Genomic DNA, 27319 nt, shown 5'->3' on the forward strand with positions numbered 1-27319 from the left:
TCCGTGTGTGTGACCGGCGGACCCGATGTCCGCCGGTCACTCGCCGATTGTCGGTGCAGAGGGAGTGCAAACAAGCCGCGTGTCATTCTCCCCTGTGTAGAAACAGTGATCATACGGTTCTACTATGTAGGACCGTTGATCACTGTTCCTACACCTAAAGCCACAGCCAATCACAGTTAGAAGCACGCCCCTAGGGACACACACCACCCCTCCCTCTCAAAAAAAGTTAACCCCTTCACTGCCAGTGTAATTTGACAGTAACAGTGCATATGTATAGCACTGATTACTGTAGAAATGTCACTGGTAACCCCAAAAGTGTCAAAAATGTCAGTCAAGGGTCCTATCTGTCCGCCGCAATGTCGCAGTCCTGCAAAAAAAAATCGCAGATCGCCTCCATTACGCGTTAAAAAAAAAAACAACAAAAATGACAAAAATCTTTCCCTTAGTTAGTAAACGCGATAACTTTTGCGCAAACCAATCAAAATACGCTTTTTGCAATTTTTTTTTTTTACCAAACATATGTAGCATAAAACAAATTGGCCGAAAATGTTAAAAAATTTTAATTTTTACATTTTTTTTGGGGAATTTCATATAAAAAAATTTGAAAAATATTGTTATTTTTGCAAAATTGACGCTCTTTTTTTGTTTATAGCGCATGATCAAAAAAATCGCACAGGTGATCAAATACCACCAAAAGAAAGCTCTGTTTGTGGGAAAAAAAGGACATCAAATTCGTTTAGGTAGAGCGTCGCACGACCGTGCAATTGTCCGTTAAAATCACGCAGTAAAAAATCGCAAAAAAAACCCTGGTCAGGAAGGGGGTAAAATCTTCCGGGGCTTAAGTGGTTAAAAAAAAAAAAAAGCCTAACAAAAGGCCCCCCACATCCATTATTTTGAATAAATGTAACCTTTAGAAAATATTATATATACAGTTATCTTCTTCCATGAATCAACACCGGAGCAGTCCACCAAACACCCACTGTCTGTCCTCAGTCCTCCTGTCACTCCTATGTCTGCCACGCTCACCGCCCTAGAAGATCCAGCCTGCCCTGCGTGAGATGGAGTGCACTGATGTCTGACGTCATTGCGCACACCACGATCACGCCAGGGACGTTCCCCGGAGGAGACGTTCCCCCTCCTCATACTCATCAGTTTGCACTGCAGGGGGCAGTATGAGATGGGGAAATGCCACCTGTAATACGCCACAAACAGATGACACACAAAACTGCTGGAAAAAAAAATCATGGGCGTCAGTTTTCTGCTCTTCTCCAATTGCTGCCTGGGTCCAATGGATCCAGCAGGACCCATAGTAGGGCCGGCCCTGACCCCATGCACTAAGACTTCTCACCTGTGTTGCAGTGTGACATGACGCACAGCAATGCTATGTAATGTGTTGCATTAAAAAAAAAAGTCCAATGTAATTTTTGACACATTGTGGGTGCTTTGGCAGCTTATTATTTTCAATAGGCTGCTTTAATGCAATGCACATTATTACTCAACATAACATAACGTGCATTAACGCTGCGCAAATGTGGAAATGTGAACCGATGCTTTGCCAATGGCGGCCCAGTTTTTTGGTGACCTCACCTTCTTGTTGATTCCCCCGCTGCTCCCCTAGACCAGGATTGAAGAGAAATAATAATTGGCATTTATGGTATGCAGGTGCACAGGATTCCCTGGTGCTCTGTAATTGGCTACTGTGGGCTGTCACATTGGGTGGAGGAGAGAATCCTCCTGGGGCGTTTCTCTTTGCTCCCTACAGATGAATGGAATGACGGGGAACAAAGGTCAGGTCACCATTAAAATAAACCTGTTGCCCTCTGTGGCTCATTATTTTTATTACAGATATTCATATAGCACCAACAACTTACTGAGTGCATTATATATTCTGTATTCACATCAGTCCCCCCCCCCCCCCAAGGAGCTTGCAATCTAAGATACCTATCTTGCATGCATACATACACATACTGGGGCCAATGAACCTACCAGCATTTCTTTGGAGTGTGGGAGCAAACTGGAGTACTCAGAGGAAACCCATGCAAGCACAGGGAGATCATGCAAACTCTAGTTTTTTTAAATCATATTTTTATATTTTTTTGTATGTTTATATTGTTTGTATTTTTTTTTTAATTATTTATTGTATTTTTTTTTTTTTACTTTATACACACACACACACACACACACATATATATTTTTTTAGTTATGTTTTTGCTAGAAAATTAGTTAGAATCCTCAAACATTAAATATTTTTTTTAAAAGCAGGGACCCTGGAAATTGAAATGGCAGTTTTTGCAATTTTTATTTAGCACAATATTTGCACAGCCATTTTAAAAACGCATTTTTCTAGGAAAATATACTATGTGTATTATATTTAGAAATGATTATATTATTATTATTATATTATATTTTACATTATTATAACAATGTGTATATAATATTATTTATATATTCTCTATATTATATTAATATATTTTAATATATATATATATATATATATATATATATATATATATATATATATATATATATATATATATATATATATAGAGAGAGAGAGAGAGAGAGAGAGAATATATTATAATATAATTATTTTTTCTTTCTTTGTTTTTTTATTTGCATAATTGTTCCTTTTTTGACACCGCATGTAGTTTCGTTCTGTGAGAATGGGGCAAACATTGAATGTTCTCAGGCTACATCCTCTGCAATTCAAATGTGTGAATGTGGAAAATACTGCATTATGGCCATTAGATGGCGCTGAGAATCGTTCTTGTGTCCCATAATAGCGTAATTTAGTGGTCATACCTCACTATAACCACTAGATGGTGTTTACTGTCATGGGAAATAGGTATGTTCCTCAGCGCCACCTAGTGGCCATAATGCAGTATTTTATGCATACTGCATAAAGTACATTGAATGTTCTCAGGCTACATCCTCTGCAATTGAAATGTGTGAATGTGGAAAATACTGCATTATGGCCATTAGATGGCACTGAGAATCGTTCTTGTGTCCCATAATAGCGTCATTTAGTGGTCATACCTCACTTTAACCACTAGATGGTGGTGACTGTCATGGAAAATAGGTATGCTCCTTAGCGCCACATAGTGGCCATAATGCAGTATTTTCCACATTTCCACATTTGAATTGCAGGGAATATAGCGTGAGAACACTAAATTGTGCTTCATTCAAACTGAAACAATTTACATGCAGTTTTGATAGATGAACAGCTATGCATTTTTTTTCATATACCCCTTGTAGCATCCTAGCCAAAATGTAAACCTGGGACCCCAGTGCTGCAAGGCAAAATACTGCATTATGGCCGCATGTGCATACTTATTTTCTCATGATCTCATGATAGTTACCATGCTGCACTAAAACCACTAGATGGCGCTGACTATCACAGAAAATAAATGTGCTTCTCAGTGCTCACTCATTGATGCATATACTGCAGCTATTCTCATTACAACACTGCGATTGTTTAGGGGGTTAGAATAAAAGCATATCCTCCCATTCAGACCTGATTTTTCTATGCTGCAGTTCATTAATATTTGCAGGTCTTGTCCCTCCCCCTGCCTGTGACTGGACAGTGATAAGAGAAGCAGAAGACTGATGAGCTCATCTCTCTGTCACTCCGCTCTTTCCTCCTATTAGCATGCTTTTTTTGCACTGCAGCACAACTGATTTGTTCCTTGTTCTGCTTCTCTTGCTCCCAGGCTGAGCCTTGGTTATATTCTGGTTTTTGTTTAAATACCGCAAAGTATTAATGAATAGAGAGCGTCATTATTCTGTCTTTTTTATATCTGCCTGCTCCGGTTTTAAAACAAAAAGAGGTTAATGTGTCTCCGGAGTAAGATTTATCATTCCCATGTTGCAATAATCAGGAGGCCCCCTCCCCCGCCCCGTACACGTGGACCCGGGCCCTGCTTTATAAATGTCAGCTCGGCTCTTCGTCAGGGTGAGTTAGTGCGGCGAGGACGGCGCACATATTACCATTAATAAGGGCGATAAAAACCTGCCGCCACTAATTACTCCATTGGAGGTTATTCACGGGCCAGAGTGTTAATAGTGTCAGCGGGCGTACCCATAATGCCTCGGTGCGTATCTCATCCTGACACGACGCGCGCTAGACGCGGACCTTTTCTCAGGGATGTTGCTAGGAGGAGTGGTGCAGATACAATGTGATACAATCCACATGATTTTTAATAAGGTTCTTCTGAATAAATTATAAATTAATTCTTATAATAAGCAGGGAATCCAATCATACCGTTCAGACGAACCGCGTACGGAGCAAAGCGCTGTACCCATAGCAACGTGTCAGAATCAATCTTGAAGAAGCCTGACGTCAGTTAGGTGCGATCCCATTGGTTGCTCTGGGTTACAGCGTGATGGACTTTGTAAATGTTTTATGATCTCATTGTTTTCATTATCAAAGAAAATATGCCTCAAAATAGGAAATTACATTTTTTTTTTTTGTGTGTTAGATTTCTTTATGTAACCATAACCTACCACCGAAATTATTTATTTATTTATTTGTGTTAGATTTCTTTATGTTACCATAACCTACCACCGAAATAAAAATTTTTTTTTGTGTGTGTTAGATTTCTTTCTGTTACCATAACCTACCACCATAACAAAAAGTTGTTTGTACTCCTAAGAGTACAATAGAGCTTTATTATACAAAAGTTACATAGTCACTTACATCTTAGTAAGATGGCGACCTATGGCGCAGACCCCGAAACGCGTCGTGAAGCTTACTCCGCCATCTTGCTATATCCATTGCTGACGTCAGACGCCTCCCGGGTTCCCGCAACACGGCCGCATTCCTCCGCCCGCCCGGACTCACATGGTCAGCTGGCCTGGCTGTCTGGATCAAAGGCCTCTCAGGACTTTACCGACCCTCCTACTCCACCTCGGAACCGCCGCGACTGGACAGATGCTTTTATCCTTACTAAGTGACTATGTAACTTTTGTATAATTAACCACTACTTTGCACTCAGAGGCGCTCTTCCCTCTTTCTTATCCAATTTTAGAGCTGACTTCTCTCTTGCTGAATGAGCTGGCCCTGAGCTGCGGACACCCACCCTAGGTACTGGTCTCGATCCACGGACCTCCTACAAAGACTGCCATTATATGCACCTCACTTTCCACACCAGACCAATCCGTGTACTCCCCATTTATCACCACCCTTTGGACTCTCCCCTGCAGCCAGCTTTTAATCCAGGTACTCACCCTATGGTCCATACCTACGTACCTTTGTTTGTACAGTAAGCGTTTGTGGGGAACGGTGTCAAATGCCTTTGCAAAATCCAGATAAACCACATCCACAGGCCTTCCTTTATCTAGATGGCAGCTCACTTCTTCATAGAAAGTTAATAGATTGGTCTGGCGAGAGTTATTTTTAATGAATCCATGCTGATTACTACTAATGATACCGTTTTCATTACTAAAGTCTTGTATATAGTCCCTTATCATCCCCTCCAATATCTTACAGACTATTGATGTTAGGCTAACCGGCCGTTAATTCCCAGGGATATATCTTGGCTCTTTTTTAAATATTGGTACCACGTTGACTTTTTTCCAATCAGCTGGCACCATACCCGTCTGTAGACTATCCATAAAAATTAGGAACAATGGCCTGGCTATCACCTGGCTGAGTTCTTTAAGGACCCTCGGGTGTAAGCTATCTGCACCTGGTGACTTATTTATGTTAAGTTTTTCAAGTCTAGTTCTGAGTCTGTCTTCTGTTAACCATGAGGGTGCTTCCTGTGACGTTTTATTAACTTTCAAACAAAAAAGAGGTTGGGGGAGCACACCCTGAACATGCATTTCTAAAGCTGGTGCAGCTATAGACCAAGAGACATGCATATTTACAAAAAAGCGCACACATGCAAAAGAAATGACTATCAAATATAAAGGCAATCAATGAATAAATATGGGGATTTGGTCCCACCATATGGCCATATCGTGCTCAAGCCCACCACTACGTCAAAGTACCCCATTATCAGTGAGTCCTACACTGCTTTAGAAATCCTACACAGCTTTAGAAATGCATGTTCAGGGTGTGCTCCCCCAACCTCTTTTTTGTTTGTATGTATTCGGTCTGACCAGACTCTGAGGTGAGCACCCCACCCTCCCACACCTGTACTCCATTAGTGTCCATTGACTAGCAGATATTGGATGAGTTCCTCATAGTGCAGTCGCACATCTCTCCCAGTTAGGAGCAAGTATCTCCAAGGGTTTGAGAAGTTGGATTCATCCTTTTTTACATGGATAGCGTAGGACCCACTGATAATGGGGTACTTTGACGTAGTGGTGGGCTTGAGCACGATATGGCCATATGGTGGGACTAAATCCCCATATTTATTCATTGATTGCCTTTATATTTGATAGTCATTTCTTTTGCATGTGTGCGCTTTTTTGTAAATATGCATGTTATTAACTTTAACATTACAGTCTAGGTTACTGTATCCCCCCAATTATTTTGTGAAGACTGAGGAGAAGAATTTATTTAGCACCTTGGCCTTCTCTCTGTCCTTTGTAGCCAGATTCCCTTCATCCTCCTTTATGGGGCCAAAGTGTTCTGGCCTCATTTTCTCACTATTTACTGTATATACTGTACTTCAAGAATTTCTTGAGATTTGTTTTTTTACACTTTTCGGCTATGTGCCTTTCGTGTTCTATTTTAGCAGCCTTGATTGCGCTCTTACATTTCACATTGCATTCTTTGTAATGTTGGAATGCTGCCAATGACCCCTCAGCCTTGTATTTTTTGAAGGCCTTTTCTTTAGTTTTATATGCATTTTTATGTTGGAGTTTAGCCACCCAGGGTTTATATTAGTACTTTTAAAGGTATTCCCCGTTGGAATGCAATGGCCAATACCTTTATTTAGTATGTTCTTAAAGCACTCCCACTTTCCCTCCGTGTTTTTTGTTCCCAATATTTTATCCAATTTTATATTGTATTGTTGTATTGTTATTAATCAGTAGGTCTAGTAACACATTGTTTCTTGTCGGTACGTTCATCATCTGACTCATGAAATTGTCCTGCAAAACATTTAGGAAATGGCGATCCTTAGATGAATGCGCGGTTCCTTCTGCCCAGTCTATATTTGGATAATTAAAATACCCCATTATAATGACATTTCCCATGCTTGCTACCATTCCAAGCTGTGATAGGCGGTCCGCCCCCCCGCCTCCCTCTGGTTGGGGGGCCTATAGCATACGCCCAAAATTACTTTCCCCATAGTACCTTCCCTTTGAAGCTCTACTGATAGGGATTCTACCTCCTCCCTAGCTCCATTCATGATATCGTCCCTCATATTCACTTGTACATTGTTCTTAATATACAGGAATACCCCTCCCCTTTTTTACCCTCTATCTCTGCAGTAAAGGGAATACCTCTGAATGGTTGCCAGGCAATCATGAGAGCTGTCAAATCAAGTCTCTGAAATTCCCACAAAATCAAAATCATCCTCCTCATACATTACCAGCTTCAGTTCTCCCATCTTGTTGGCCAGACTTCTAGCATTGGCATACAAACCTCATCATTTTGTCCGGTTGCATACTATATCCTTGTTGGATGTTATGATGCTGCACTTTCGATTTGTCAGCCTGCCCACCTTGGGTTTTGGATCTCTGGTCACCCTACCGCTAATGCCCCCAATAATGTCCACAGAACCTTGCTCCCCGCTGGCTAATTCTAAATCTGGACCCTCCCCCCATGACCTAATTTAAAACCCCCTCTAACTTTTCGGCCATCTTCTCTCCCAGTATGGCTCCACTCTCCCCATTTATGTGCAGTCCATCCCTACTAAAGATCCGGTAGCCGACTGAGAAGTCAGGCCAGTTCTCCAGGAACCCAAACCCCCTCCTTACTACACCAGCTCCTCAGCCACTTGTTAACTTCCCTAATTTCCCGCCGCCTCTCTGGCGTGGCCCGAGGTACAGGTAGTATTTATGAGAATACTACCTTGGAGGTCCTACTCCTTACTTTAGCTCCTAAGTCCCTCAAATCATTTTTAGGACTCTGCATCTCCCTCTAACTTTGACATCGGTACCCACGTGTACCATGACAGCTCGGCCCTCCCCAACCCCATCCAATAATTTGTCCACCAGATCCATGATGTGTGAACCCGAGTGCTCAGTAAACAACCAACAGTTCGGTGCTTACGTTCTTTTTGACAGATATCCCTCTCTGCCCTTCTAATAATTGAGTTCCCTACCCCCAAAACCTGTCTTTCCTTACCCTTCGCCTCGCTCCCGTCCTCACTGGAGGAGTTCTTTCACTGGCAGTTAGGGGAGTCACTCTGCTCCAGCAATGCCCGTTCCTGACTGGTTTCCCCAACATCACGCAACAGGGCACATTTATTGGGATGTTCCAGCCCAGGACTGGCCTCCTTGACTCTTTCCCCTCTACCCTTCCTGTTACCCAACTACTCTGCTCTGGTTCCTTTACCCTTGTATCTCCACCTGCCTCTTTGCTGGCACCTGCCGGGTACGCTTTTAGCTCACCTTAAGTATGGAGATTTTACTCAGCGTTGCCAGTTGCTTCCCTAGATTCAGGACCTGAGCTCCCAGGGAAGCAACGTGCTTACATAATGCGCAGCTGTATTCGCCCTCGATCGGATGATCAAGGAACAGATACATCTCCACACCTGCCAGGCATTGTACCCACTAATTTAATGGGGATTGGAAATTTAATTCTGTCCAATTAGCTGTTTTCCAGCTTCCTGACACTTATTTCTCAACACACAGTTACTCCTCAATCACACACAGTTTCTCAGCAGTATTTAACACTACACAGTCTCTCCACTCGGGTACTCACACTACTTGGGTACTCACACTACTTTGGTACTCACCTTACTCAGGTACTCACACTACTCAGGTACTCACACTACTCAGCCACTCACAATATTCGGGTACTCCCACTACTCAGGTACTTACACTACTCCCTCCTTAGCCAACATAATGTACATAAAGCACACTAACAACGACACTAAATATAAAACTTTGTTTATCCTACCTAATGTACTCTGATACTGACCCTAACATTAACACTAACACTGACAATAACACTGCCCTTAACACAGACCCTAACACTTTCCAGAACACTGATCCTAACACTGACACTAACATGGACCCTGACACGGACACTTACCCTAACAAGGATACTAGCACTGATTCCTAACACTGACACTAACATGGACCCTGACACGGACACTTACCCTAACAATGATACTAACCCTGATCCTGACACTGACACTAACCCTAACCATTTCCCTAACACTGACAATGACCCTAACAATGGCAATAACAGTGGCTCTAACACTGACCCAAACATTGATCCTAACACTGACACTAACTCTAACCCTAACACTGACACCGACCCTAACACTAACCCTGATACTGACCCCCAACACTGAGACTAACTCTAACACTGACCCTAACAATGATAATAACACTGATCCTGACCCTAACCCTAGCACTGACCCCAGCACTAACACTGACCCCAACACTAACAACCCTAACACTGACCCCAACACTAACACTGACACTAACACTAACAATGACCCTAACACTGACACTTACACCAACAATGACCCTTACACTGACACCAACACTGACACTAACCCTAATGATTACCCTAACACTGACACTTAACACTGACAATAACACTGGCCCTAACACTAGCCCTAACAATGACCCTAACACGGACCCTAACAATGACCAGAACACTGACTCTAACATTGACACTGGCCCTAACACTAACCAGAACACTAACACTAACACTGACACTAACCCTAACAATGACCCTAACACTAACAGTGACCCTGACATTGATGGATTTACTGCTCCCTGACTGCCCACCTAAACACAGGAAGGTATCAGCTCAGGGCTCTCCCCATGCCGCAGTTGTGGCAAAAACGAAATGGCGAGTCTCATTCATCAGGCAGTACCGCCACCATACACAACTCAATCAGCTGGATGGGGCTGCACCATTACCGCCCTGCAACTGTGTACAATGCACTCATTTGCAACACAGGGGATCAGTATTTTGAAGGATTGAGTAGGCAACAAGAAAGTGACCCCACTGCCTGTCAAAAGCCCTTTGAAAAACAAAACACAGCAGATCACTTTTCAGAGGGGGTGTCAGTTTAGCCCCACATATGAAGGAGCCCTAACACCAATAATGACACCAACTCTAATGCTAACACAGACACTAATACTACCTTTATGTTGACGTAGAATGTGAATGTGACCAAAAAGTATCTTTACTATAAAGCTGCCAGAGAATTCTGTGGATTTTTTCATTGGGACTGTTTGTAAAGTATATATAAGAGGAAAATAAACATAAAAACACAGCATTTACCGGTATGCATTAAGTCATATACTGTAAGCCGTAGAACTTTATACAACGACACAGAAAATACTTTTCTATTGCCGCGCTCCTTCGCAGCCTGTGACCCCAAAATGAACTGCGCCATTGTTAAGATATATGTCGTCTACGGGCTACACAGATGGGTCCCCAGACGCCTCCCCTGCCGGTGTGAGCGTCCAATTTCCGGATCTCTGAGCGAAACTGTAAAATATTTGCCAAAGTTCACCCTTCGGCAAGGTACCATAACCGCTGTCATAATGCGGAGTATTTAAACATGCAGAACTTTATTTACAGGGTGGCGGTGGGGCGTTGAGGGGTTTATTTAAATCTTAATTCCAGCCTTTCTTTTTTTTCCCCATGTTTTTGTAGCAAGTCCTCTCCTGTGCTGATGCCAATTCCCTGAAAACTTGCACCTCTAAAATTTTTCCGATTGAAGCTGCAGCATTTTGAGCTCGTCTTACTTTTCTGTCTGAACATCTTCAATTATCACTAAACCCCCTCCTCTCGATCTGTTCTGTCATTGGTCCACCTCTCAAAGCTTTAGCTTTCTCTACCCCCAATTATTTTCCTTATGTGTCCGTATGAGTTTTAGGGCTGGTGTCAGTCAACATACTGCTCTTCTCGAGAAATATATGAAAGAACACATCCCTGACATCCTTTATAGATGTGCATCACTGCTAGCTACTGGGCGCTACAGATGTTAGCATTGCATTCTGCTGATCACTTGCTTGAATAAACACTTTTAACTCTGCCCTGTGCCCAGAAATGTCTCGCATGGTGGTTTATTAAAATTGTTTATTGGAGATAAAAAAAAAAAAAGTTGATCTAATGAGTTTTGGAGGCAATTCCCTTGAAACGCTATACTTTTGCACTTTTGTCTCCAATAAATGATTTTAACAAGCCATCAAGTGAGAAATTTTTTTGGACGCCAGGCACTCCCTCTTACTTACCCAAGAGTTAATAGTGTTTAATCAAGCAACTGATCAGCCAATTGCATTGCTAAAATCTGTAGCACCCAGTAGCTAGCAGTGATGCATAACTAAAAGAATGTCAGGGATGTGTTCTTTTATATATTGCTCAGGAAGAGCGCTATATTGACTGACACCAGCCTGAAAAAAACATTAGGGGAGACGTTTTTGGACACTGGCTGCTCTCTCTTACTTACACATGTGTTTCCTGCTGAAAAGGCCCTGTCGCTGTGCCAGAAGGGTAGCAGCCCCAAATTTTAACTAGAAAATTACCGTGAAGATGGCCCAAGCCCCAAAAGAAGGGTATATGTATCACACAAATAGAAAAAGTATGGGTTTCAGGGTCCAGTTGAAACAGGAAAACCAAGAGATCATAATAAAAAATTGAACATTTTATTTAGATCATATACAAATATATTGTGCAATACATGAGGCATTACTGAATAGACAGAAAGACAAATCCCCCATCTATTTAACAAAAACAATTAAAAACCACAGAACAGAAATATGCCCTTAATAAGAGCTGATACATGCTTCAAGCTGGTGTCGGTGCGAGAAGTCTCTGATGTTATACGGTTTGAAGGTCCCAATGAGCCAACGCGTTTCACATCGGGCTTCGTCAGGGCCCAAGAGACCGAACAATACGGATATTTCTTGCTGTATATCGTGTTATTCATAGGCAGGGCATCTAGACTCCTGTGTTCATAACAAAAATGGTACACCAGACCAATCTGAGGTTACTGATCCTTTGGTTTATGTAGGTTCCCCATGTGTTGTAAGGTGGTCTTTATACCCCTCTATCTGGACGTATCCTCCTAGTTATTTGGCTCAGTCAGCACAAACAATGCATCCTGGCTTCTTGAATTAACATCAGGAACATAGCCTTCTAGCCAGGTCTTTGGACTTTCCACTTCTATGGATGAGCCTTCCCAAGCGACGTCATTCAATACTACAACGTGCTCTAAAATGGTCTAGAGGTACACATGGAGACAGGACGTATCAAGGACTCTTATTGCATATCCCCCATCATTATGGGATGGTGCCCCCGGATCATAGGTCAAGACCTTTAGAACTACTGAGGAACCGCTTGTCCTGCCTGCCCCAAATTTTAACAGAGTGTTTTACCACCACCCAGATTTGGGTAACAACTAAATTGAAGTGATCTCTTCTATACCTTACACACAGAGACCTGGCAACAATCTAGTATCTAGGGGCAGTCCAGAGCTGTCTTTCACCCCATCAAATAAACAGTATTAATGAAAAGTGTGGTCACTGACCTTGCTATGCAGTCAAGTAGGGGTGTTTGGGTCATAAGACTGGTGGCCACAACAGCATATATTATTTTTTTATTTACTTGTATTTTATTAGATTATTTAGCTATTTGCCTGCTGCCTTGTTTTAAACCCTTTTTAGCTGAGGTCACTTAACCAATGGTTCAGCTTTTTGCTATTGTATTTTTCCCCTTTATAATGGTCATTAGAGCTAAACACATGAATGTTCTGTATGTCTTTTCCACGTCACGTCCACGTTTTTCTGTAATAACGGAAATGTAACTAGAGGCACAGTCAATGTTTTACTTGTAAAATGTTAAATGACAAAAAGAAAAGATGGGACTGTACCAGGTACCAGATAATAAATATTGAATCAGTCAACATAATGTATACCTCTTTAAATGTAAACTTTTTATTATAAAAAATATTAAAAATGCATCCTTCCTATTGGAAGCAGGTGAGGGAGAACTTGAGAAGGTGTTTAGGCTGGGGATGGTGGCAGTAGACTTAATTCATAAACAGGTATGGTGGCAGTAGAATTGATTCATAAACAGGTATGGTGGCAGTAGACTTAATTCATAAGCAGGTATGATGGCAGCAGACTTGATTCAACAGCAGGTATGGTGGTAGTAGACTTGTTTCATAAGCAAGGGGGGTGGGGTGGCGAGGACTATATTTAGAAGCAGGGGTGAAGGCAATAGACTTGATTCATAAGCAGGGGTGCTGGCAGGGACTTTATCCAGAAGCAGGGATGGTGGCAGTAGACTTGACTTATACACAGAGGTAGTGGCAGTAGACTTGACTTATACACAGAGGTAGTGGCAGTAGACTTGACTCATACACAGAGGTAGTGGCAGTAGACTTAACTCACAAGCAGGAATGGTGGCAGTAGACTTGATTCAGAAGCAGGGGGGGGGGGGGTGGCAAGGACTATATTTAGAAGCAGGGGTGAAGGCAATAGACTTGATTCATAAGCAGGGGTGATGGCAGGGACTTTATCCAGAAGCAGGGATGGTGGCAGTAGACTTGACTTGTACACAGAGGTAGTGGCAGTAGACTTGAGTCGTAAGCAGGGGTAATGCAGTAGACTTAATTCACAAGCAGGAATGGTGGCAGTAGACTTGATTCAGAAGCAGGGGGGGGGGGTGGCAAGGACTATATTTAGAAGCAGGGGTGAAGGCAATAGACTTGATTCATAAGCAGGGGTGATGGCAGGGACTTTATCCAGAAGCAGGGATGGTGGCAGTAGACTTGACTTATACACAGAGGTAGTGGCAGTAGACTTGAGTCGTAAGCAGGGGTAATGCAGTAGACTTAATTCACAAGCAGGAATGGTGGCAGTAGACTTGATTCAGAAGCAGAATGATGGCAGTAGCCGGCATTCAGAGTTTGGGGTGGTGGAAGTACACTTGATTCAGTAGCGGGGATGCTGGCAAAATACTTTATTCAGAAACAGAGATGGTGGTAGTAGACTTGTTTCAGAATTTTGGGTGGTGGCAATAAACTTGATTTAGAAACTGGGTTAGAAATAGTATACTTGATATAAAACCATGGATGGTGGCAGTAGACTTGATTGAAGAGCAGGAATGGTGACAGTAGACTTGATTCAGAATCCAGGGTGGTGACAATAGGCTTAATTTTGAAGCCAGGTTGGTGATAGTAGACTGGATTTAGAAGCAGGGATGGTGGTAGTAGACTTCATTCAGAATCCAGTTGGGGGTAGTTACCTTGGTTTAGAAGCAGGGGTGGTGGCAGTAGACTTGATTCAGAAGCAGGATAATGGCAGTAGCCGTCATTCAGAGATTGGGGTGGTGGAAGTACACTTGATTCAGTAGCGGGGATGCTGGCAAAAGACTTTATTCAGAAACAGGGATGGTGGTAGTAGACTTGATTCAGAATTTTAGGTGGTGGCATTAAACTTGATTTAGAAACTGATTTGGTAATAGTAGACTTGATATAAAAGCAGGGATGGTGGCAGTAGACTTGATTGAAGAGCAGGGATGGTGGCAGTAGACTTGATTCAGAATCCAGGTTGGTGGCAATAGGCTTCATTTAGAAGCCAGGTTGGTTGGTGGCAATAGGCTTCATTTAGAAGCCAGGTTGGTGCTAGTAGACTTGATTTAGAAGCAGGGATGGTGGTAGTAGGCTTGATTCAGAATCCAGTTGGTGGTAGTTGCCTTGGTTTAGAGGCGGGGTGGTTGTAGTAGACTTGATTCAGATTCTTGGGTGGTGGCAATAGACTTGATTTCGAATCCGGGTTGGTGATAGTAGACCTAATATAGAATCGGGGAGGGTGGTAGTAGACTTGATTCAGAATCCAGTTGGTAGTAGTTGACTTGGTTTAGAAGCAGAGATGGTGGCAGGAGAAGCTATTCTAAAGCAGGATTCGTGCTGAAGATTTTTTTTTTTTTTCTGGGGCGGTGGGGGTCCTTTTGTCTGAGATATGCTGTGGGATATATTGGATTTCCTTTTCCCTATTTTTGAAATCTTGGTCATCATTTATGCCCCTGAGGGATATTCTCCCTGGCAATAAACTTGATTTGGAAACTAAGTTGGTAATAGTAGACTTGATATAAAAGCAGGGATGGTGGCAGTAGACTTGATTGAAGAGCGGGAATGGTGGCAGTAGACTTGATTCAGAATCCAGGGTGGTGGCAATAGGCTTAATTTAGAAGCCAGGTTGGTTATTGTAGACTTGATTCTCTATTCAATCTCATTTAGTGCCCTTTTTTGTAACCCACTGCAGTCCTCCCTGGCACTTAGAAGTCCTGCTCATCCACGGTGACATTTTTAACATGAGATTTAATTATAAAATGTACATGCAAAAATATCTTCAGTTTCCTGCAGAGGTGGACCATTGTTCTAAAGAAGAGTAGAGAGTCCGATATCCCATTATGCCTACTATCTGACAATCTGAATAATATTTGATAAAGTAGATGTAACAGCTGATATGGGCCAGGTGGTCAGTTTTTTTTTTTTTTTTGGGGGGGTCAGCAGGCATCAGGATTGATGATGGATTTACAACAAAGTACATTTGTTGGGTGTCTTTATTTGTATGAATAAGGACTTTTAAAATATTTGGGTGTCTTTTTTGTTTCTAGGTTACATCTTTTTATGGGGGAAATGATTAGCGGTACTATATACTCCATATTCATTCATGAGGGGGGGGAGTATCTGGGGGTTAACCTATTACTAAAGGGGATTCCAAATTCCATAAAACACCCCCTCCTGTAGACCACCACAACCCTGACCAGTGGAACAGGAAGCCCCTGTCCTTATCAACATGTGCAAGGTAGGGCAGTGCCCAACCCCATGCTTTTTTTTTTTTTGTTTGTTTTACACCCCTTGCCTATTAGCTGAAGAAGTGGCATTTTTAAATTGACAGATTTCAATGGTTTTTGATTTTCAAATGTATTTGAAGTTTGCTGACAACACTCAAACTGATCCCAGGGCAGTTCAGCTCATCCCTACTCTTTTTTTTTTTGTAATTAATGCTTGTCCCTACTCATTCAATGATTTAATATCTGATTTCTGGTATCATGCAAGTCCTATTTTATTCAAATTGATATACTCTTTAGGATGTTGGTACATTAAGACAGTCCTTGAAATTCTCCATATACTCTTCTTTAAAGTTTTCTGTAAAAATGTTAGTGATGACAAGTAACACTTACCTGTCTTAGAAAGCTGTGCCATACCGGAACTCAAGGGGTTATTAGAATAAGCCAATAATATAAAGAATGTCACTGGGCCCTTGTTCAACCACACTAACGTATGTAATGCCATTTCTGAGAAGATATTGATTTTCATATTCCGGAGCTTGCTGCAAGTCCTTCACACCCAGCCATTACTACAAGACGGATCCTTATTTACATCTGAAGGTTTCGCCGACTTAAGCAATATATAGGGCCAGACATTTAACAATTCGGTACTGTTTGAAGTAAAGTGAATTAAAGATGCTTAAAGAGACCCTGTCATTCACTAAAAAAGTGGTATTTTCTTGCAAAAGAAGAGTATTATACTTACTTTCTGTGGTGGCCTGTACCGCTTATTTCCCCTCTGTTCCTGTACTGCAGCTTTCATAAGACTCTTCCTCATTCGACAATTGTGGGAGTGTCAGATAAAGTTTCGAAAAGTTGATGGCTGCGCTGGACTGGCCTGCTTGATAGAGGGTCTGTGGGTGGGTGGTAGTGAGAAAGGGCCACTTGGGGAAATTAACTCCCAATCAATCTGGCCTGACTGTATGAAAAAAGGCAGTGGACCCTTGTTAAGGGGTCTGGGCTGCTACCTTAAGATACGGCCTAGTGGTCGTTTCCAAAGTTTCTAGTGGTAGTCAGTTGAGCCCCCGTTCACACTGGGGCGACCTGTCAGGCGACCTGGTCGCCTGACAGGTCGCCGTAGGTCGCCTTCCATAGAGAAGCTATGGACCCGTTCTAATAGGAGCGACACAAGTCGCTCCGACTTAGAAAAAGGGTCCGGAGCTACTTTGGGGCGACCCGGAGCGACCTGCATAGACTTCAATGTTATGAAGTCCGTGCCTGCCGCTCCGAGGTCGCGGTGCAAGCAGCGCGCCGCGACCTAAAAGGTCGCCCCGGGAGGTAGCGTCGCCCCAGTGTGAATGGGGCCTAAAGGAGCGCCCAAAATCAGCAATAAGAATCCCACTTGGATCAAAAGTTTGTTGTTTTATTGGTAGCAGAACATGTTAAAACCAACCAAAACCAGCATTACTATGCTGTCGGTTGCAGATCCGAATAGCAACATTTACGCCCTGAAGAAGGGGGAATATCTGTTCCCCCGAAACGCTTTGGCTTTAACATGTTCTGCTACCAATAAAACAACGATCTTCTGATCCAAGTGGAATTCTTATTGCTGATTTTGGGCGCTCCTTTAACCGACTACCACTAGAAACTTTGGGAGTGCCAGATGTCTGTGTCCCCTGCTGCATGCTGTGGTTTCTTCCTCTGACCCCTATGTCACTACAGGATTCATCAGTGACTTATGGGTTAGAGAAAGGGACCACAGCGATTGTTGGGGGGCACAGTTATTCAACACTCTCAGAAGAGTTGAATGTGGAAGAGTCATGGGAAGCTGCAGTGCAGGAACAGAGGGTAGGCAAGTGACTGACCTGGGCAGCCTGAAATGTTTTCAGTCTCTGATCATCTCTTGTACTATGTCTGCAGTCTTTGACCATCTCCTGTAGTATGTGTGCAATCTCTGACCATCTCCTATAGTATGTCTGCAGTCTCTCACCATCTCCTGTAGTATGTATGCAGTCTCTCACCATCTCCTGTAGTATGTCTGCAGTCTCTGACCATCTCCTGTAGTATGTCTGTGGTCTGTGACCATCTCCTGTAGTATGTCTGCGGCCTCTGACCATCTCCTGTAGTATGTCTGCAGTCTCTGACCATCTCCTGTAGTATGTATGTAGTCTCTCACCATCTCCTGTAGCATGTCTGCAGTCTCTCACCATCTCCTGTAGTATGTCTGCAGTCTCTGACCATCTCCTGTGGTATGTCTGCAGTCTCTGATCATCTCCTGTAGCATGTCTGTAGTCTCTTACCATCTCTTGTAGCATGTCTGCAGTCTCTGACCATCTCCTGTAGCATGTCTGTAGTCTCTGACCATCTCCTGTAGCACGTCTGTAGTCTCTGACCATCTCCTGTAGCACGTCTGTAGTCTATGACCATCTCCTGTAGTATGTCTGCAGTCTCTGACCATCTCCTGTAGTATGTCTGTGGTCTCTGACCATCTCCTGTAGCATTTCTGTAGTCTCTTACTATCTCCTGTAGCACGTCTGCAGTATCTGACCATCTCCTGTAGCATGTCTATGAATCACTATATACACTGAATATTATGTGCAGCCGTATGATGTCAGGGGCCGCAATTAATGCACTCTGTATCAAGTAATTCTTGCTGCATATCTCACTGAAGTAAATAAAGAAATGCTGCTAGGCATGCCTTTCATTTGATCTCAAGATCTGTGGAGACTTCTGGGAAAGGCAATGAGGCAAAAATATGAGCAGGGGGAGGAGAATTCGGGGAAGTTCTGATTGTACTTTTGCCGTTGTTGCAAGAGAACATTGAATTTTTATGCAATTATGGAAAAACCACAACAAAACTGTAGAGGAAAATACATTTTCAGTGGAATTAATAAAAAGACCTTATACAGTATATAGTTATAGTAGATTTTTGGAACAAGTAGTTATATACTGTAGGTTTGTTTTAAGGGAATACTCTGCCCTGGGACCATCTTTTTCTTTTTTTCTTTTTTTTTTTTCTCAAGCAATTCGTCCAACAGACTAACATTGTACATCTACAATTACCGGTAATACCTTATTTCTGTAAGATCAGTAAGGGAAGGACTTGGGTACACAGAGATTTGCCAATATGGTAGAAAACAGTGCTTGTTATCTTCCTTCTTCCAGGGGTACATCTAGCAGACCTGATCGTCACCTGTGTGTCATATTGCGTCATGAGATCAGGACAGATTTGGGTTGCTGGCAGTAATTCTAAAATTCTGTAGTAGATCAACTTTAACAGAATAACAGATGGGTACTCAAGATCTACTATACACAGGTTGTTCTCTTAGCAGGGTCACAGTATGGGATATTTAGTTATTGTTGCTCTAGGAAGGAACCTCACCCAACAGAGCTCTACTCTGCTGGCTGATTTAATAGGTTGCTGATTGGAACCCTTCCAAAGCTGCCTCATTAGACGTTCTTGGAAGTGCAGATGGACGTACACCTCTTTATCCAACAACTCAAACACCTACGCTTCCCTTCTTATGAACCTCTATGTCCACAACTCTACCCCAGGCTCCTCCTTGGAGTGTCCCACTACAAGATACACAGTCAGTATCAGATCTCACGCTTTCCCAATTATGACTGTTATGTACAACTGGTAAGAGGCCTTGAAATCTCTTTGCTAAAAAAGGTTTGAGCATTACTAAGTGTTAATAGAAGGAGTTCCGCTACAGAAGGGAATTGCATTATGTGTAATCAATAGTTTGGAAACTGCAGAACCAGTCGTCTGAGTTACTAAAGGAAAATAGTAAGAGAATGGATAAATTGGTATTGTCAAAAGCAGACAATCTTAGCTAGGGCTCTGTGGAACCTACGGTTCCTCCAGAGGTTGTTAGTGGTTCCTTTAGCTGTGACTGCTTGACCTCCAATTTGATAGTGTCTTCATAGTTCTGAGGCCAACACCACTTGACCATAGTTTTAAGGCCAACGCCAGACTGACATCTTTAGCTGTCTGTAAGGGTGGCATTCTGAACACCACTGTCAGGGGAGATTTCTTCCCACTGGTCAACAATGTAAGGGGCATTTTTTCCCATCGGTTCCCAATTAATTTGTTTTAGCAGGGGTTCCCTGAGAACTATACATTTTTTTAAGAGTTCCCCTGGGACCAAAAGGTTGAGAAAGACTGGTCTAAAGAATAAACCTGCCTTAACACGTGATGCAGTATGCATTAAGGTGGATCTTCACTGCAGCTGAGCACAAACTAAAAACACTTTTTAATTTATTTGTAATATTCAAAGCAAACTCTCCCCTCCATCTATGTCTCCATTCTTTATATTATTGAGAAATCACTTTGAAAAACATTCTCCTAGCATTTCTGGCTTTGGCCATCTTTAGTAAAGGCAGATGATTCATGTAGCATTTACTTCCTGGAATCCATCTGCTCTTAGCTCAAGAAAGCATGCAGGAGGGTGTGCTTAGCTGAGAAAACCCCTCCTTCTCTCCTCCCCTCCTGAAGACTCCTGGGATGTATGACACCATTTGCCTAGGCAAAAAAACAGGAAGTAACTAAAGAAATGTAAAAAAAATATTTAAATCAAGTAAATATGCAATACTTTCCTATCTGTTTACTAATGCTAGCAGCATGAGGATTAAAAATAACCAATGTTGATTGGGAGAGTGAAGTTTTTGAGTACATATGCAATTCACTGTTAGTATCTGAATGGGCCCTAGGAATTGTACCAATTTCCAGCGGAGTAGAATGGTGTGTGCTGCTAGTGCCCATGGCTGAAAAAGGAACCAGACCATTCAAGTTGTTGGTGTTCATATTCAGGAGAAAGGTTGACATTTGTGCTATTCTGACTAAAGTCAAGAGTAAAGTCTACTCCTGGTGGAGTTGCAGTCTACCAGGTGCCTGTCTTTGAGTGTGTGGCTTCAAAGATGCCGGGGAACCATTTACAACACAATTGTGCCTCGAAATCAGCAGTTAACATGTGCTTTGCTTGCAAAAATTGTTAGCCGGAAAGAGGAGCGGAGCTCTGGAAGTTGTGTCCAAACAAAGGCAGGCAGAGGGAAACAGACTGGCTGAATGGTTACTAAATGTGGCCAGTCTATCTGAGCACTGACCCAAAAAAAAGCGCACTTATCAACATAATTGTCCCGGATCAATGAACATTGTTAACACAACCCACGGTTCGCATTTTGTCAGCCCACTTTCTGGGTGGGTGCCCCAAATCATGCCCATTTATGGGTTAGTTCTGCCCAGACCCTATCTCTACATATATTAGGACCGCCCATCATGTTCAAAAACATTGACATTGAGAAGGAGGTGACCTCTGGAAGATGTGCCAGTAAAGGCAAATAGAGGGCATAGAACTAGTGACTGGTATTGCCTGTGGTCTTCCTGCTCCCAATCTTTCCTACTTATTGACTTACCACAAAACGTTGTGCCCAGTCCAGAGAAATCTTGAAGAGGCACTTAGAACAATGGCGTTCAGTTATACAGGAATTCCAATGGTCCATCCAAATAAAGTTTGTAGGGCACAATGGACCTGGTGAGGCTAGTCTTGCCAAAGACTACATCACTAACTAGGGTTCCCAAAGTGAAAATCCAACAGGTAAGGTGAGCATGAAGAGTGCCAGACTGAAATAAATCCAAGAAAACTTAAATTGTTTATCTGATGATTGAATACAACAGCCAAGACATTTTCATAGGGATTTGAATGTTAAATGAATACTTGAATAAATAGATAACATTTGGCAGCATATGAGAAAATACCACTACTAAATCCTAGTGAACTTTGCGCTAATGCAATCCAAAAAACATCAAAGTAATATCAAGAAAAATTATACTAAAAAAATTATTTAAACCAACTTAAAGTGTGTAACCAATACCACGGCCAAGATGGCTGCTTCCATTACTATCCACAAACAGATACTTCAAACATATATACAGTACATAAATAAACACATTTATTTATGAGCATATGGCTTATGTTGTTAAATTTTAGAATATACAACTATGAGGTTCAAGGCACAAGAGGGCAGCCAATGTCTCTGGGCTGAGAGTGCTCTCACTATGCACTCCCAGCTCAGTGACAAGCTATTATAGACAGCTGCTGGTCTCTAGTACTGATCAGAAGCCAGTGGGACTGAGTTCTGAACATGTACCCACTGTGACAGCCACCGCTCGCCTTCCCTACTATCCTGAATGGCAATGGAGATCTACACCTCAGCCTGGAGCGGCACAACCAAGAACTTATGGCCTCACTGTGACAGCCAGTTCACAGTGGTTACGCGATTGCCCAGTTTTTTCCCCTGGGTATAAAGACCTTGTTAAAGGGACATGGGACTGGGTGGGAAGGGGTTAAAGGGGAACACTAAAAATCAATAAAAGTGATAGAAAAAAAAGAAAAATGTTGCCGCTAAAGGACAGATCCCGGCCAGCTGCTGTTTGCAAACAAACCGGCCAAGGATCCTGGGTGATGTCATTGACCAAATATGCAACTATCTGCCCAGTCCAAAGAAATCTCAAAGAGGCGCTTGGAACAGTGGTGATCAGTGATACAGTTGTAGCACTACCCCATAGGAGTTGCAAATGTCAGGGTTTCCCACAGTGAATAGTTCTTGAGCTTTGCTTTTGTTGTTTTATTGAGGGGATAATAACTTGGATGGGGATAGGAATTATGGGATGCCCAACTTGACTTTTAACAAAAACCAGGGGCAACGTCCTCCCTATATGCAACTCCTCTTGATCCTCTTGCACAGCTTGACTTGATCCTCTGTACAATTCCGCTTGATTTCCTCCTTTTTGGAACAAACAGTCTCTTGTTAACTTAGCAACAGCCCCTTGCAGGCCAGGAATTCGCAGTCCCTTAGAAAAGTAGCACATGTGCTGAGAACTGCATACTGGAGTACCTCCAACTCCCTTGTAGACACTGGTCCCAGCTCTACTTCTGCAGGAAATCCCACCTGGCTGCCCCTTCACCAGCCCACCTGGCTGCTTCTTCACCAGTGTAACTGACTGACACTCTTCACCAATCTACCGGACTGACTCACTGGAGATCTCCCAGGGCAAGGCTGAAGACTTAAGCACACCACTGTCTTCAAGAGAGTCCTGCTACATGTAGCAGTCTCTCCCATTCTAAATCCCTGCACCGTGCTGTTGTACTCACTCTGTCCTTTCCTTGCTCTTGCTGCCTCTCAGGAAAGGCTCCTCCAACTTTTCCTGTAGTAAGACCCTTCCAAGCCGGCACCTGAGCCTGAGCCCAAGTCAGAGCACTTCCCCCAGACTAGGGGGTTTGCTTCATCCTCCTCAGCACCGCATCTCCATCTTCCACCTGACTCCCCTCCCAGCATTACTAATGTCTATTTAAGAGCTCACTTAGTCCCCTGCCTTTATTGTTTTCTTGAGGGGATAATAACTTGGATGGGGATAGGATTTATGGAATGCCCAACTTGACTTGTAACAAAAACTTCTGGGGATTGGCTAAGGGCCCCTAAATATGCAGAAAAGCCCCTCCTAACCTCCACCTACTAGTTTTTAGAATGTTCTCCAACTTTCTAGATCCAGGGGGAGGCACCAGAGAGCTGTCTGTATGAGTCACGCTAGCCTAAACTCTAATAAGAGGGTGCTACACAGGAAAGCCAACGGTCAATCCAATCCATTTTTGTAAGGCACAATGGACCTGGGGAGACTACTCTTGCCAAATATGGACACTCAGGTTTCCCAGCTGGGAACACTGGCCAAGTAGGGCCAGTTTGTCAGGCTGTTTGCTGAACTGCAATCAGGCTGGTTTAAGGTCCAACTCATGTTCAACCCAAACCTGAAAGTCATCCCTACTTATGTTCATTTTCACAGAGGCTAACTTATTATTTAGAAAAAATAAATAAATGCAGTCCTAAATTACATTTAAATTACAAGAAGCAGCAGATTACCAAACTGCGAACAAAAATACCTATTTCATAGCTGTCCTCCATTGAATTCTCCTTCAGGGTCATCGTTTAACTGAAGCAAACCTAAAAATAATCACTCCTTGCCCTATGACTAATATAACTTCCTAAATGCGGTTTACAAACAAATGGACATGCGAATGATGCAGTGTCTGGTTTCCATGACGATGGCGGTTTCAGAGTTTGCTTCCAATTTAAAATCGCAATGCTTCGTTGACAGTTGACAAAGTTTATTTAAAGGATAGACGCGCAAATTTCCCCCGAAACAGCCGTACTGGAGCTGGAAACTCACAGGTCACTAGACACGGGTACATAAAGGGATTTATGAACTTGCAAAATGTCATGGACGTACTTGTTTATAAAGAACTATTACATTGTCAGGGATGTTAAATTACCAGTTATATAATTCTTTCCACCGGGATGACAAATTAAAGAGCTCTGCTAAGCGCTATCGGAGTCTGAAAAGGGCACACAGAATAACATTCTTTCGGTGATAGAATATCTACAACCTTTTTTAAGAGGAAGGGAAAAAGTAGTCTTTATGATGTTCTCCGGTCTACCACTGCCACATGATTGGAAAGTAGAATTTTAGCCGGTGGGCGTATAAGCTCCACCTTTTAGCGCTACTTTTTTAAAAAAATGCACAGATCATATTCATCCTGTACATCTAAGTTTACTGCATATTTGAGTTGCAGTGCCATTTAGAATGATTTACCCATACTTACCCAGGACACTGATAACTCTGCTTATGGTCAGCATCTGGTCTATTCACTTTCCAGGTAGGTGCATCCAAATCATGCCCGCTTTGAGAATTAGTTCCATCCAGATCCTACCTCTAAATAGGTGGGAACTGTCCGACACACCCATATTATGAGTTTGTCCTACCCATGATCCACATTTTGTCTATGCACTTTCTGGGTTGGTGCACCCAAATTATGCCCACTTTGCTGGTTAGTCCCACTGAGACCCCACCTCTGAATATGTGGGGACTGCGCATCATGCCAACTGATGAGTTGGTCCTGCCCATGGGCGACGTTTTGTCCACCCACTTTGCAAATTAGCCCTGCCCGAACCCTACCTTTAAACATGCGGGCACTGCCCATCATGCCAACTTATTGTTTGGTCCTACCCATATGCCACATTTTGTCCACCCACTTTGCATGTTAGTCCTCCCCAGACCCTATCTCTAAATATATGGGAACTGTCCATTACACCCATATTATAGTTGTGTTCTGCCCATGGTCCATATTTTGTTTGCCCACTTTCAGGGTAGGTGCACACAAATAATGCCAACTTTGCTGGCAAGTCACACCCAGACCCTACCTCTAAATATGTGGGGACTGCCTATCATGCCAACTAATGGGTTGGTCCTGCCCATGGCTCATATTTTGTCCACCTACTTAGAAAGTTAGTCTCGCCCAGTCCCTACCTCTAAAAATATGGGAACTGTCCATCACACCCATAATATGGGTTGGTCCTGCCCATGGTCTGCATTTTGTCTGCCTGGACCCCACCTCTAAATATATGGGAACTGTCCATTACACCCATATTATGTTTGGGTATTGCCCATGGTCCACATTTTGTTCTTGCACTTTCCAAGTAGGTGCACCCAAATAATGCCAACTTTGCTGGCTAGTCCCACCCAGACCCTACCTCTAAGTATGTGTGGACCGTCCATCATGCCAGCTAATGGGTTGGTCCTTCCCATGGCCCCTATTTTGTCTGCCCACTTAGAAATTTAGTCTCACCCAGACCATATCTCTAAATATGTGGGAAGCGTCCAACACACCCATGATATGGGTTTGTCCTGCTCATGGTCTGCATTTTGTCTAACCACTTTCTGGGTAGGTGCCGCATTGAAATATATGCATTCTTCATTGTAGATTTTAATCTAAATATTTTTCAATAAAATGTATTTTATGAAAATCGTGCTTGTAAAGTCCCTGCCTGGTTCACACACAATTTCTCTTCTGGGTAGGTGCACCCAAATAATTCCCACTTTGCTGGTTAGTCATGCTCAGACCCTACCTCTAAATATATGGGGTATGTCCATCATACTCACTTTATCGGTTAGTCCCTCCCAGATCCCATCTTTAAATATCCCTACAGTTAAAATAATTTTAGGTTACTGCACATATGGGAGGGTCTGTACTGGAAAAGGGCCTGCTGAAATGGCTGAAATCTATCTATTGCATCGAGTGAGTGAGCTTAAGGGTGCAAGGGGTCTGTACTGGTCAGAACAGAGGGTCTGTACTGGAGGAGTGGTCGGTACTAGAGGGGAGGGGAAGGGTCTGTACTGGAGGAAATCTGTACTAGTGGGAGGTCTTTACTGGAGGAGGATCTAAAACTGCTGAAATTCAAGTTTTGGGTGGCCTCCTGGCTCCCCCCGAAGAAATATAATTTGATCTGAAAACCAAAGGACCTGGGCAGAAAATTCTCAACTTAACATTGACTACAGCCAATCAGGTGGGGCTGTAAGAGAGAAGTCTTACCCTGTATGGGTTTCCTTAGGGCCCTTTCAGCCCATAGAGTCCCCCATTCAGCCCAAAGAGTCCAGGTAAGTGGTATCAAACCCAAATGCAAACATTTATCATATTGCTTACCAATTCATAGACCCGATGGCTGGATTAGTTATCTTTCTTAGCCTTTCTTTCTTTTATTTTCACCTGATGATCCTGCCACAGTCAGTTGTTTTTCATCAGAAATAGCTGCTCTACATATATAGCAGACCGAGGGTTAAGACAAACTATTTACTACTGACTGGGGTGCTTGCAATCATTAGCTTTTATTTATTTATATAAAATTTGTATCCCAAAAAGAGCAGCACTGTTTGCTGTAACTGTTTAAAACAAGCTAGCCAGAGTTTGGATTCAATTTTTTTGTGTATTTAAATCTGCTAGCACATCTAACTCTCCCCTCCCCCCCAGACTGACAATCTTGCTGCCCAAAGGTGCCTCCTGTGCTCTTTTATCCAGAGTGGGGGCTCTCTTTTATACAGGAGGTGTGTTACTGGCTAGATCACCAGGTTAAAACAGAGGGAAAAAAGCCTAAAAAAAAAACAAAACTAAAGCAGCAACCACATTTAAAGTGTTACTAAACCCAGGAGCCTGCATTCACTATATTGTGTCTCCCACAGTACACAGAACGTGGAAATGCAATTATTTTAGTAAATATAAGCCAGGCACCCGCAATCGCTCTCTGTGAAGAGAGAACGTTGTAAACACAGCAGACCGTTGTTTCTCTCTGTTATCAACACGGAGGCTCTGTGTTCCTGCTATAGGAACACAGGTCTCTGTGTTGATATTACAAGTCCATCCCCCATACAGTTAGAAAACACCTCCTAGGCTCCCTCCTAACCCTTTGATCGCCCCTGTTGTTAACCCCTTCCCTGCTAGAGTCATTATTACAGTAACAGTGCATAGTTGTAGCACTGATTACTGTAGTAATGTAACTGGTCCCCCCAAAAGTGTTAAAAATATTAGTTAGGGGTCCGATCTGTCCGTCGCAATGTTGCAG

At 42.8% G+C, this 27319-nt stretch overlaps 1 protein-coding gene across 1 annotated transcript in view; it reads left to right on the top strand.

Annotated features, from left to right (window-relative positions):
• The window catches only part of SORCS3 (sortilin related VPS10 domain containing receptor 3), a 1013788-nt gene that overhangs the window by 34580 nt on the left and 951889 nt on the right, over nt 1-27319 (top strand). The gene's annotated exons all lie outside the window — the stretch shown is intronic.

This window comes from Pelophylax lessonae, assembly GCF_965119305.1.
Source record: "Pelophylax lessonae genome assembly, chromosome: 9".
Classification (NCBI taxonomy): Eukaryota; Metazoa; Chordata; class Amphibia; order Anura; family Ranidae; genus Pelophylax; species Pelophylax lessonae.